The sequence below is a fragment of the Hyperolius riggenbachi genome, chromosome 5 (genome assembly GCF_040937935.1).
Source record: "Hyperolius riggenbachi isolate aHypRig1 chromosome 5, aHypRig1.pri, whole genome shotgun sequence".
Taxonomy (NCBI): Eukaryota; Metazoa; Chordata; class Amphibia; order Anura; family Hyperoliidae; genus Hyperolius; species Hyperolius riggenbachi.
Genome location: NC_090650.1, coordinates 121,796,585 through 121,808,593, shown reverse-complemented (window position 1 = coordinate 121,808,593; position 12,009 = coordinate 121,796,585). Strand labels below are relative to the sequence as shown.

The window sequence follows — 12,009 nt, the reverse complement described above, 5'->3', positions numbered from 1 at the left end:
TCCTGTAAAAGAAAGTTATAGTTACCTGCACTGCCTTGTCCCTTAAAGCCGTCCCAAAGATCCTGAAACACCCGACTTTGGGATGACTTTGAGGTAACTATGACTTTATCTTACAGGAAGGCTACTGGCTTTTACATTTAGGCTGGAGATCCACTTTAAACATGCTATCTGCAATTTTGCAAAGGGTAGGGCTGAAATACTTAAAGGAGTACTATCGATTCACATATTTTTTTTCAATTGACACAGGAATTGTTTGGGAAGTGCTGCTAAGTACTGGGGTATACATTTTAGTAGCAACCTCTTTGTTTACTGTTATCAAAATACTTTCAAACTTTACTGAGGCCAAAACTGATGGCAGACTGAGCCACGAGGAGAGGGGAAATTCCCCTCACACTTGATCAGTTAACTCTATGTGTAACTCTGTGTGTGACAGAGAGAAAGCTCCCAACAGCTGCAGCTCCTGTGTCCTGTGTTTCTGACTGAAGTGTCTGAAGAGTGCAGAGGAAATGTAACTAATTGTCACAGCTTTTCATACTGTTTATGCTTTCAGAGTTTGATATTTGCTTTCTGTAGTCTGATATGCAACTCTGGCTGTGCATTGAAGCAGACAACCCTTCTGCAATTCAATTTCAACACACTGCGCTGACCAATATGAGAGTCCGCTTTTTAGTATATGGTGGTGCGCTCCTTAAACAATTAAAAATTAATACACATAAAAAGGAGTTAGCGCTCCTGCTGTGTCCGCAGTCCAAAAAATCAATTTGTAAAGTCCTGTATATCCAGTTCTGTGCCAAACTTTATCTCCAGAGAGCAAATGGAATGGCGTGGCCTGCAGAAGCGGAAGTTAGCCGGCGTGGCGTGCGGGGAGACCAAAGTACGGTCATCCATGCGGACACAGAGAGCCAGCCAGGTGGCCAACGTGAAGGGGTAGAGCCCTATAAAACTCCATGCTCTGCAAAATACTACTGGAATGTGAGTGTGCATTTTTAATATAAATTAAACTTTTCGTATGGTTTTACGCTATGGGAAGGAATATGTGTTTTATTTGAGGTGAATGCTGTGGACTTGCTGTCGGATAAAGCACTGTATAAGGAGCCAATATAGGCAGGGGATTGCCTGAAAATATCCCAGAGGCGCTTGAGACCCATCTAGCCGAGGGTCATCTTCTAAGGGTGAGTGCCCACTTCTGAGGGTGAGGTGGTGGTGGTCATTCCATTTGCTCTCTGGAGATAAAGTTTGGCATAGAACTGGATATACAGGACTTTACAAATTGATTTTTTGGACTGCGGACACAGCAGGAGCGCTAACTCCTTTTTATGTGTATTAACCCTTCTGCAATTGATTTGTCCCAATATAGCTAAATCCTACCCTCAATAAATTACAACTTTTGCCTCTGATATTTAACATGAAAAGTAGGAAAATGTTTACACAGTTACTTAGACATTATTTGTACATTGTCATTTTAGAATACTTGGGTATTGATAGTATTCCTTTAACCACTTCAGCTTCAGTGTCAAAAATCGTATGCATCCGAGCAACATTCACCTCCCATTCATTCACCAATAACTTTATCGCTACTTATCACAATTAATTGACCTATATCTTGTTTTTTCCGCCACTAATTAGGCATTTTTTTGGGTAGTACATTTTGCTAAGAATTATTATTTTCTAAATCCATTTTAACGGGAAGATTAAGAAAGTAATGGAAAAAAAAATCATTATTTCTCAGTTTTTGGCCATTATAGTTTAAAATTAATACGTGCTACCATAATTAAAACTCATGTAATTTATTTGCCCACTAGTAGACCCAAGCCTGTTTAAAAACAGACTATAAGTCTTTTTTCTGCCGCGGCCGCGGGTGCGCGTATTCGCGCGCCCGCACCAGCCCGTCTCGTTCGCCCACCTAGCTCTCTGGTCCCGTCCAGCTGTCCGTTACTGTGCACATGCGCAGTAGCAAAAAACAGGGACAGCTGGACGCAACGACACAGGGGTTTTATTGTATAGGATTTGTCCCAGTTATTAAACCATTTAAATTATGTCCCTATCACAAATGATGGCGCCGATAATTTAGAAATAAAGGTGCATTTTTTCAATTTGCGTCCATCACTATTTACAAGCTTATAATTAAAAAAAAATATATAATAAGATACTCTCTTGACATGTATATTTAAAAAGTTCAGACCCTTAGGCAACTATTTATGTTGTTTTTTTTTTTTTTTTTTTTAAATGTGATTTTTTTTTTTATTAATTTTTTTTTTTTTTTATAAAAAAAATGCATTTGGGTAATTTTAGGTGTGGGAGGGAAACAGATAATTTTAAATGTAAAATAATGTAATGTAAAAAATGTATGTGGGTGTAGTTTACGATTTGGCCTCAAGATGGCCACAGTCAAAAAAGTCCTGGAAGCGTATGATCACGCTTCCAGGAACTACATGGAGGCTGGGAAACTTTTTTTTTTGCAGAAATACTGCGGTCTCTGATTAGAGACCATCGTTTTTTTGTGCGGGGGATATAGATTGGAGAATGGGAATTATATTCCCATTCACTGATCGGGTGGGGTGGTGGGGGGGGGGGGGGGGGGTAACGGCAGGCAGCTGGAGCGTGAGCGATCTCAAGCAGCGGCAGCAGCACAGTCTATCTGGACAGATATATCCGTCTAAATAGATTGAAGTGGTTAAAGGACATCTGAGGCGAAAATAAACTGATGAAATAAACAATTGTATCCATCTTCCTTCTCCTAAAAATGATGTTTTTGCTCAATGACATTCATTGAAGTATGCCAGAGCTAAAATGTATGAACTATTGACCCTTTTTATCTCTTTCCTGCTCTCAGAAGCCATTTTCTGCTAGGAAAGTGTTTTATAGTTAGAATTTCTTATCATTGAGGGTTCACTGTAGTCACTTCCTGTCTGAGTCAAGACTGAGTCAGCCACTTAAATACCTGATATTTAACTCTTTCAGGCAGAGAAAGAAAAAGAGGAGCACAGTATAGTTATTTGTGTGTAAGGCACTGTACATACCCATGTCTATCTCATTATGTCACATATCACCTTGGGTATCCTTTAACAGCCTTGAAGTACTAGAGCAGGCATGGGCAAACTTGGCCCTCCAGCTGTTGAGGAACTACAAGTCCCACAATGCATTGCAGGAGTCTGACATCCACAGTCATGACTCATAAAGGCAAATGCATTGTGGGATTTGTAGTTCCTTAACAGCTGGAGGGACAAGTTTGCCCGTGCCTGTACTAGAGTGTCTCCATGTATGCCACATGTGCTCTCCTGGAAATGTGTTAGTATATAGAAAGGGGCTACAGAGAAGGCTCTGAGAGAAGGAAGTGACTGGGGAGCAGCGGAGGCATGACAGTGCACTGTGGAAGCTAACGTCATTTCAAGTGTATTTGAGAAATACAAAATGTAACTCTTCTGTTGTCTCGTGTTTGATTCAATTTAAAAATCTTTAAATTAATGATTTCTAAACAAAGCATGCTTTCAGCAAAATGTTAAAGGCATGTGCAAATGAGCACTTGTTGAGAAGATGGGGATAAAGGCTGCAGACACAGACTTCAAGTATACTTTTATATAGCATTTATAGATATCTTCTGCAGTTCTTTCCAAAAGTACAGAGTCATGTCACCAATGGCTAGTTCAAACTGCAAAAAGCAAAACACAATTGCCTAGCAATGATGTTTGCTATTCTGCAATGCAACCTTTCGAGGATTGCACTTTGTGATCTTGTTTCGGCATCGAGAAACTCAATCACTCAAAAAATGCTGTATGCAGCGCATGTGTGATTCTATACAAATTGCAACGCTGCAGTGACAATGCTTACATTAATATACAGTGTCACTGCACTTTGCCAGATGGCCGGCGCTGACAATCCCCTGAAAAAGCGCTCCAGTGTGAACTAGGCTTAACAGTCATAAGCGCTCACAATCTAATCCCTACAGTATTACTAATACAACTAGTAGAACTAATGTTCCTATCATAGGCCAATTTCACAGAGAGTGGGGGAGGATGGAAAACAAACTTATTGGTATGTATCTGGGATGAATTATTATTACTATTTAGTATTTATTTAGTGCCAACATCTTCCGCGCTTTACAGAGTCACTACAGTATATATATAAAATCGGATGTATTTGTGTATGTGTGTATGTATGTATGTATGTCCTGCGTTCACTCGAAAACGGCTTGACCGATTTAAACGAAACTTGGTATACAGATCCCTTACTACCTGGGATGATATGTTCTGGGGGTCTTGTGTCCCCCCTGCACACCTGGGTGGAGCTACAAACAGCCAATCAGATTCCACCCATTCATTTCAATAGAAAAAATGTAAAAAGCTGCCATTCTCACACTAATCAAGACAGAGTCCCCACACTTGGCACAGTTAGTCACTTGGTGACTGAGGTTAAAAATCCAGGTAAAGTGGGCGGAGCATAAAACAGCCAATCAAATTTCAGCCATTTATTTTTGATGGGAAAATGTAAACTGCAGCCATTCTTAGACTGTTAATCACAGGGTTCTCAAACTTGCCACAGTCGGTCACTGGGTGAATGAGATTAGAAAGTGGTTGGAGCCTACAACAGCCAATCAAAATTCACCTATTGGTTTTTAAGGTGAATATTTAAACTGCTGCCATTTTTACACTGTTCATGGCAGAGGCTTCAAACTTGCTACAGTCGGTCATTGGATGACTTGGTCAATGAGTGACTGTGTGTCAAGGTTACAAAAAAGTGGGCAGAGCTAAAAACAAATTTCACTGGTGAAATCTAAACTGCAGCCATGCTTACACTGTTAATGGCAGGGTTCTCAAAGTTTGCACAGTTGGTCACTGGGTGACTGAGATTAATATTCAGGAAAATGGGTGGAGCCTACAACAGCCAATCAAAATTCACCTGTTGATTTTCAAGGGGAATATTTAAATTGCTTCTATTCTTACACTGTTAATGGCTGTTAATAGCAGATGCCTCAAACTTGGTATAGTTGGTCACTGGGGTTCAAATTCAGAAAGGGATGGAGCCAGAAACGGCCAATCAGATTTGATTCATTTCAATAGGAATATACAAATGATTGATACCAAGGACCCCAAAGCTCATAAACTTGGTAATTGAGTGACTATATGTCAAGGTTAGAAAAAGTGGGCGGCACCAACAACTACATTTTTTTACATGGGAAAATATAAACTGCAACCATTCTTACACTGTTAATGGCAGGGTTCCCAAACTTGACACAGGTGTCCACTGGGTGACTGGGATTAATATTTAGAAAGTGGGTGGAGCCTACAACAGCCAATCAAAATTCACCTATTGATTTTCAAGGGGAATATTTACATTGCTGCCATTCTTACACTCTTAATGGCAGATGCCTCAAATCTGGTACAGTCAGTCACTGGGAGACTTGGGTTTAAATTCTGAAAAGGGGGCAGACTACAAAAAGCCAATCAGGTTTGTTTAATTTCAATGGAAAAATTAAACTTATTGATGTTAAGGACCCCAAAGCTCATAAACTTGGTTATTATGTATGAGTATGTCAAGGTTAGAAACAAACTTTTTACATGGGAAAATATAAACTGCAGCCATTCTTACACTGTTAATGACAGGGTTTTCAAACTTGGCACAGTTTGTCACTGGGTGACTGGGATTAATATTCAGAAAACTAGGTGGAGCCTACAACAGCCAATCAAAATTCACCTAATGATTTTCAAGTGGAATATTGAAACTGCTGCCATTCTTAAGGTGCATACACGCATCAGACCATAGTCTTTGGAAAATGAAAGATCACAGACCAATTTTACCCCCTTCCATGAAGTATGAGAGCCATACCTACACAGTCTATTCTATTGAGCTGAACTCCCCATCAGATAGAAATCTTTGCAAGATGCTGAACACAAAGATGTTGTACACATTCAAAAGATCAGTATCTGCAAAAGATCTGTTCCTGCAAAAAGATCCGTTCCTGCAAAATGCATTCAGAGTCTGTGATATCTGCAGATCCTCATACACACCTTGTTTAACAGACATTCATCTGCAGATCAGACAATCATCTGCAGATCTGAAGATCCATCCTGGTGGATCTGATCTGCAGATGAATGTCTGTTAAACAAGGTGTGTATGAGGATCTGCAGATATCATAGACTATAAATGCATTTTGCAGGAATGGATCTTTTGCAGGAACAGATCTTTTGCAGATACTGATCTTTTGAATGTGTACAGCATCTTTGTGTGCAGCATCTTGCAAAGATTTCTATCTGATGGGGAGTTCAGCTCAATAGAATAGACTGTGTAGGTATGGCTCTCATACTACATGGAAGGGGGTGAAATTGGTCTGTGATCTTTGATTCTCCAAAGACTATGGTCTGATGTGTGTATGCATCCTTACACTGTTAATGGCAGAGGACTCAAACCTGCTACAGTCAGTCACTAAAGAGACTGGAGCTCAAATTTACTAAAGGGACAGAGCCACAAACAGCCAAATAGATGTATTTGCTGGATAATTTGCTTCCATTCACACAATGTTGATGCCAGGAACTCAAAAGCTCACAAACTTGGTCATTGAGTGACTGTGTGTCAAGGTTACAAAAACTGGGTGGAGTCAAAAACAGATTTCCCTGGGAAAATATATAAAATATAAACTGCAGCACATTCTTTACTCTTCATGGCAGGGTTCGCAAACTTTGCACAGTTTGTTACTGGGTGACTTGGATTAATATTCAGAAAAGTGGGTGGAGCCATAAAAAGCCAATCAATATTCACCTGTTGATTTTCAAGAAGAATATTAAAATTGCTGCCATTCTAGCACTGTTAATGGCACAAGCCTCAAGCCTGGTACAGTTGGTCATTGGGGTTCAAATTCAGGAAAGGGGGCGGAGCCATAAACAGCCAATCAGATTTGTTTTTATTGATGCCAAGGACCTGAAAGCTCACATACTTGGTCATTGAGTGACTGTGTGTCCAGGTTACAAAAAGTGGGGAGAGCCAAAAACAAATCTCACTGGGAAAATATAAACTGCAGGACCTTTTACACTGTTAATGGAAGGGTTCTCAAACTTTGCCCAGATGGTCACTGGGTGACTAAGATTAATATTCAGGGAAGTGGGTGGAGCCTATTATAGCCAATCAAAATTCACCTGTTGATTTTCAAGGGGAATATTTAAATTGCTGCCATTATTACACTGTTAATAGCAGATGCCTCAAACCTGCTATAGTTGGTCAATGGGTGACTGGGGTCCAAACGCTGGAGAGGGGTGGAGTCACAAACCTTTAATCTGATTTATTTAATTCTTATGGGAATATACAAATTATTGATGCCAAAGCTCACAAACTTGGTCATTGAGTGTTTGTTGGATTTATAGTGGGTAGGAGGCGCCCGGTCTGGATAGCATCATGACAGAAATTAGTATACTACTATATCCATATAATAAATAGGAACAAACAGTAACTAGGTTCGTTCCTCAAGGTATGGAGTATTAAGATCGTCCTACCTTATAGGTGTTTGATCGAAAACATAATCAAGTGGATATTTACGATTGAATTCGTTTTTTATTGGTGCACTTTGACAACGCGTTTCTCGGCTTGCTGCCGCTTCCTCAGGTCAATACATGTGCCTGTGGGGAAATCCGTACGGGTATCCGGGCGCCAATGAGCATTGGCGCCCGGATACCCGTACGGATTTCCCCACAGGCACATGTATTGACCTGAGGAAGCGGCAGCAAGCCGAGAAACGCGTTGTCAAAGTGCGCCAATAAAAAACGAATTCAATCGTAAATATCCACTTGATTATGTTTTCGATCAAACACCTATAAGGTAGGACGATCTTAATACTCCATACCTTGAGGAACGAACCTAGTTACTGTTTGTTCCTATTTATTATATGGATATAGTAGTATACTAATTTCTGTCATGATGCTATCCAGACCGGGCGCCTCCTACCCACTATAAATCCAGCAGTCCTTCCCCTCGTATACACTCTATATCGAGGGTGATTTAGTCGAGTCTCTCGATAACTAAATCGTTTTTTCTGGGGAGCAGCGACACGTCTTGGATTTACAAGGCCGAGTGGGAACGGTATTTCTCCACCTGCGAACACAAGTTGTTGCCTTGCTGCAACCCACCTTTGTGAGTATACACTCAACTACTTTTTAATTTACCCAAACTAACTAACGATATTGCACTAGATTGGGCTCCCGGACTTGTTTTGTGCTTTTCCTCTACTACTCTACAGTATTGAGTTTTTGTGTTAGGGTTAGAAAAAGTGGGTGGAGCCGACACCAGCCGGGTCATCAGCTAGTGTGTGTATATATATATATATATATATATATATATATATATATATATATATATATATATATATTTTGCAGTTACTGTCCAAATGACCTTTTTAGAGGGCAGCCTGATATAATTGCAGCACTCAGAAAATGTGTAGGCTTTTCTTACTTTATCCAGTTTGCTACTGTAACCTCGAACTAATGCTTTGTGACAGAACAATTTACGCATCGGAGCCTTAGGGGGATGTGGTTCCTGTAAATATTCATACAAGTGATTCTGCTGCTGAGGCCTAATGAAAATACCAAGAAAGGAGTGAGATTCAGCACATGCTGTTTTTAAAAATCAAGACACCGCAGGTTTTTTTTTCTTTCAAGAGCTGCTGCATAAAAAGTAAGAGCTAATAATTTACAACAGTGAGCCACTGTTACTAATGCCTTCACCTTAGTTTACCTTCTTCAGCATCATACAGAAAAATAGACACAATACAAGTATTGGGGGGGAAGTCTGTTCCAGGCCTTTGGTCATAAAAATAATTATGACTAGTGTTCATTAATGTAACACAGACAATCTGCACAGCATTTGGTAACTTATTTGAATATATTCGAGTTCATGAGAGCAAATTAAGCTGGAAAGTTATATTCACAGTCATGCTGATCTTTTATGCTTCACTAGTGACCTAAGCCCTTTTGAAAACCGTATCTAGGTCTGCGCACCAACTGGTCACGCGCGCTCCCACGCACCCGCCGGACACGCACGCTCCCGCCTGCGCGCACACCCGCTGGTTGCACGCTCTCTCGCCCGCCCGCTCGGCTGGCCGCCCGTCCGCGCTGTCCTAACGGCTGTCAGTGCTTGACATGCGCAGTAGCGCAAAAGCACTGACACATGGACAGGACGCAGGGACACTTGTGTTTTATTAGGTAGGATTATTGTCTGAATCACACACCTGATGCAAGCTTGAGGTCAGTGTTGTAAATCTTTAGAGATTCTGGAGAGGGAGGATGGTGCTGTGACGTATGTCAGAGCACCACACATACAACAGCATCTAAAGTAGGTTTATAATATAGCGGTTCAGGGGTACTTTCAGGCTGGTTTCACACTGTATATTGGCATTAGCGATGCGGTTCGTCGAGCCTGCCGCACCGGCAAAAACAGGCCTTCAGGGAACACTGTGTTAATACATGGTGTTCTCTGTCTGGCATTCGGCCAAGCAGGAAGTGACGTGCGGTTGCGCATCGTAACGTAGTCCCACCGCCGCCGCCAACATTTTTAAATTCCCTGCGTCGCCATAGACTAACATGACTTCTGATCCATAGACCATAGACATACATTACCCAGCATTAGCAGTGCGGTATATCGCCTCAAAGCAATGTCCCAGTGTGAAAGGCCCTCAGGCTATGCTTCCCCGCTGCCATTCCCATCTGATCCCCACATGAAAATTTGGATGCAATTTTTCAGCCTATTGAAGTCAATAGGCTGCATGCACACTCGAATGTGTGGGAAAAAGGATGGTATGCAGCATAAAATCACATCACGCGTCTGAATCCCACGGCACACGCATATCATGGCTAGAAGGATTTGGATGCGTTTCACAGCAAGTCGGCATCAAGTCTCGCAAGACGCATGCCATGCACTGTGAAAACTTAGCCTAAAGTATCACAGATACAGGATCAGCAGGTGTCATACTAAAGGTGCAGATTGATTCTGAATGATTGCATTATCGATCATTTCCTTAAAGAAATGATCATTCCGCTTGGCAGATTTTTTTTATAGATATGATCATAACTGGTGGAGATATGATCGCAAGTTGGAATCTTTAGAGGTGTGGATTGATTAACCACTTAAGCCTGAAGGGTTGAAATTTTTTTACATCCGAGCAACTTTCACCCCCCATTCATTTGCCAATAACTTTATCACTACTCATCACAATTAATTGATCTATATCTTGTTTTTTCCGCCACCAATTAGGCTTTCTGTGGGTGGTGCGCAAAAAAAGTGGGATCAGCGCATCACCAGGCCGCCTCTGAATGGCCTCAGCTCAGAGATGCGCTGAGCCCCCCCAGAAACTGCAAACGCACCTTGAACCCAAACAGAGGCTCTGCATATACACCAAAGGAAAACTATTAAGTGGGAGCAGCTGACCAGAAATAAATCAATCAAACATAGCAAAGAAATGAACAGCGCTACTTAAAAACAGATGAGTGCTTACCTGCAAAAAAGTGCACACCCCACTCATGGGATTCAAATACACAATGAGCATACACATGACCTGTCTACCACTTGGAGGATGTTAGTTTCACTAACAATTTGCAATTTGTTAGGTACTTGTCCCTCCCACTGTCGAAGAAGTCTTTCCTCCATGGGAGGGGACCTAACACTAACTAAATTCTACCTATGCATATGCATAGCCTGGGCGCGCTACCAGTAAAATTGAGAATTGCGCAAAAAAAGTGGGATCAGCGCATCACCAGGCCGCCTCTGAATGGCCTCAGCTCAGAGATGCGCTGAGCCCCCCCAGAAACTGCAAACGCACCTTGAACCCAAACAGAGGCTCTGCATATACACCAAAGGAAAACTATTAAGTGGGAGCAGCTGACCAGAAATAAATCAATCAAACATAGCAAAGAAATGAACAGCGCTACTTAAAAACAGATGAGTGCTTACCTGCAAAAAAGTGCACACCCCACTCATGGGATTCAAATACACAATGAGCATACACATGACCTGTCTACCACTTGGAGGATGTTAGTTTCACTAACAATTTGCAATTTGTTAGGTACTTGTCCCTCCCACTGTCGAAGAAGTCTTTCCTCCATGGGAGGGGACCTAACACTAACTAAATTCTACCTATGCATATGCATAGCCTGGGCGCGCTACCAGTAAAATTGAGAATTGCGCAAAAAAAGTGGGATCAGCGCATCACCAGGCCGCCTCTGAATGGCCTCAGCTCAGAGATGCGCTGAGCCCCCCCAGAAACTGCAAACGCACCTTGAACCCAAACAGAGGCTCTGCATATACACCAAAGGAAAACTATTAAGTGGGAGCAGCTGACCAGAAATAAATCAATCAAACATAGCAAAGAAATGAACAGCGCTACTTAAAAACAGATGAGTGCTTACCTGCAAAAAAGTGCACACCCCACTCATGGGATTCAAATACACAATGAGCATACACAGCTGAGGCCATTCAGAGGCGGCCTGGTGATGCGCTGATCCCACTTTTTTTGCGCAATTCTCAATTTTACTGGTAGCGCGCCCAGGCTATGCATATGCATAGGTAGAATTTAGTTAGTGTTAGGTCCCCTCCCATGGAGGAAAGACTTCTTCGACAGTGGGAGGGACAAGTACCTAACAAATTGCAAATTGTTAGTGAAACTAACATCCTCCAAGTGGTAGACAGGTCATGTGTATGCTCATTGTGTATTTGAATCCCATGAGTGGGGTGTGCACTTTTTTGCAGGTAAGCACTCATCTGTTTTTAAGTAGCGCTGCTCATTTCTTTGCTATGTTTGATTGATTTATTTCTGGTCAGCTGCTCCCACTTAATAGTTTTCCTTTGGTGTATATGCAAAGCCTCTGTTTGGGTTCAAGGTGCGTTTGCAGTTTCTGGGGGGGCTCAGCGCATCTCTGAGCTGAGGCCATTCAGAGGCGGCCTGGTGATGCGCTGATCCCACTTTTTTTGCGCAATTCTCAATTTTACTGGTAGCGCGCCCAGGCTATGCATATGCATAGGTAGAATTTAGTTAGT

The 12,009-nt window shown here is 41.7% G+C and overlaps 1 protein-coding gene across 3 annotated transcripts in view; it reads right to left on the bottom strand.

Annotated features, from left to right (window-relative positions):
- Window positions 1-12,009, bottom strand: part of TGFBR2 (transforming growth factor beta receptor 2) — a 123,753-nt gene that overhangs the window by 6,501 nt on the left and 105,243 nt on the right. The gene's annotated exons all lie outside the window — the stretch shown is intronic.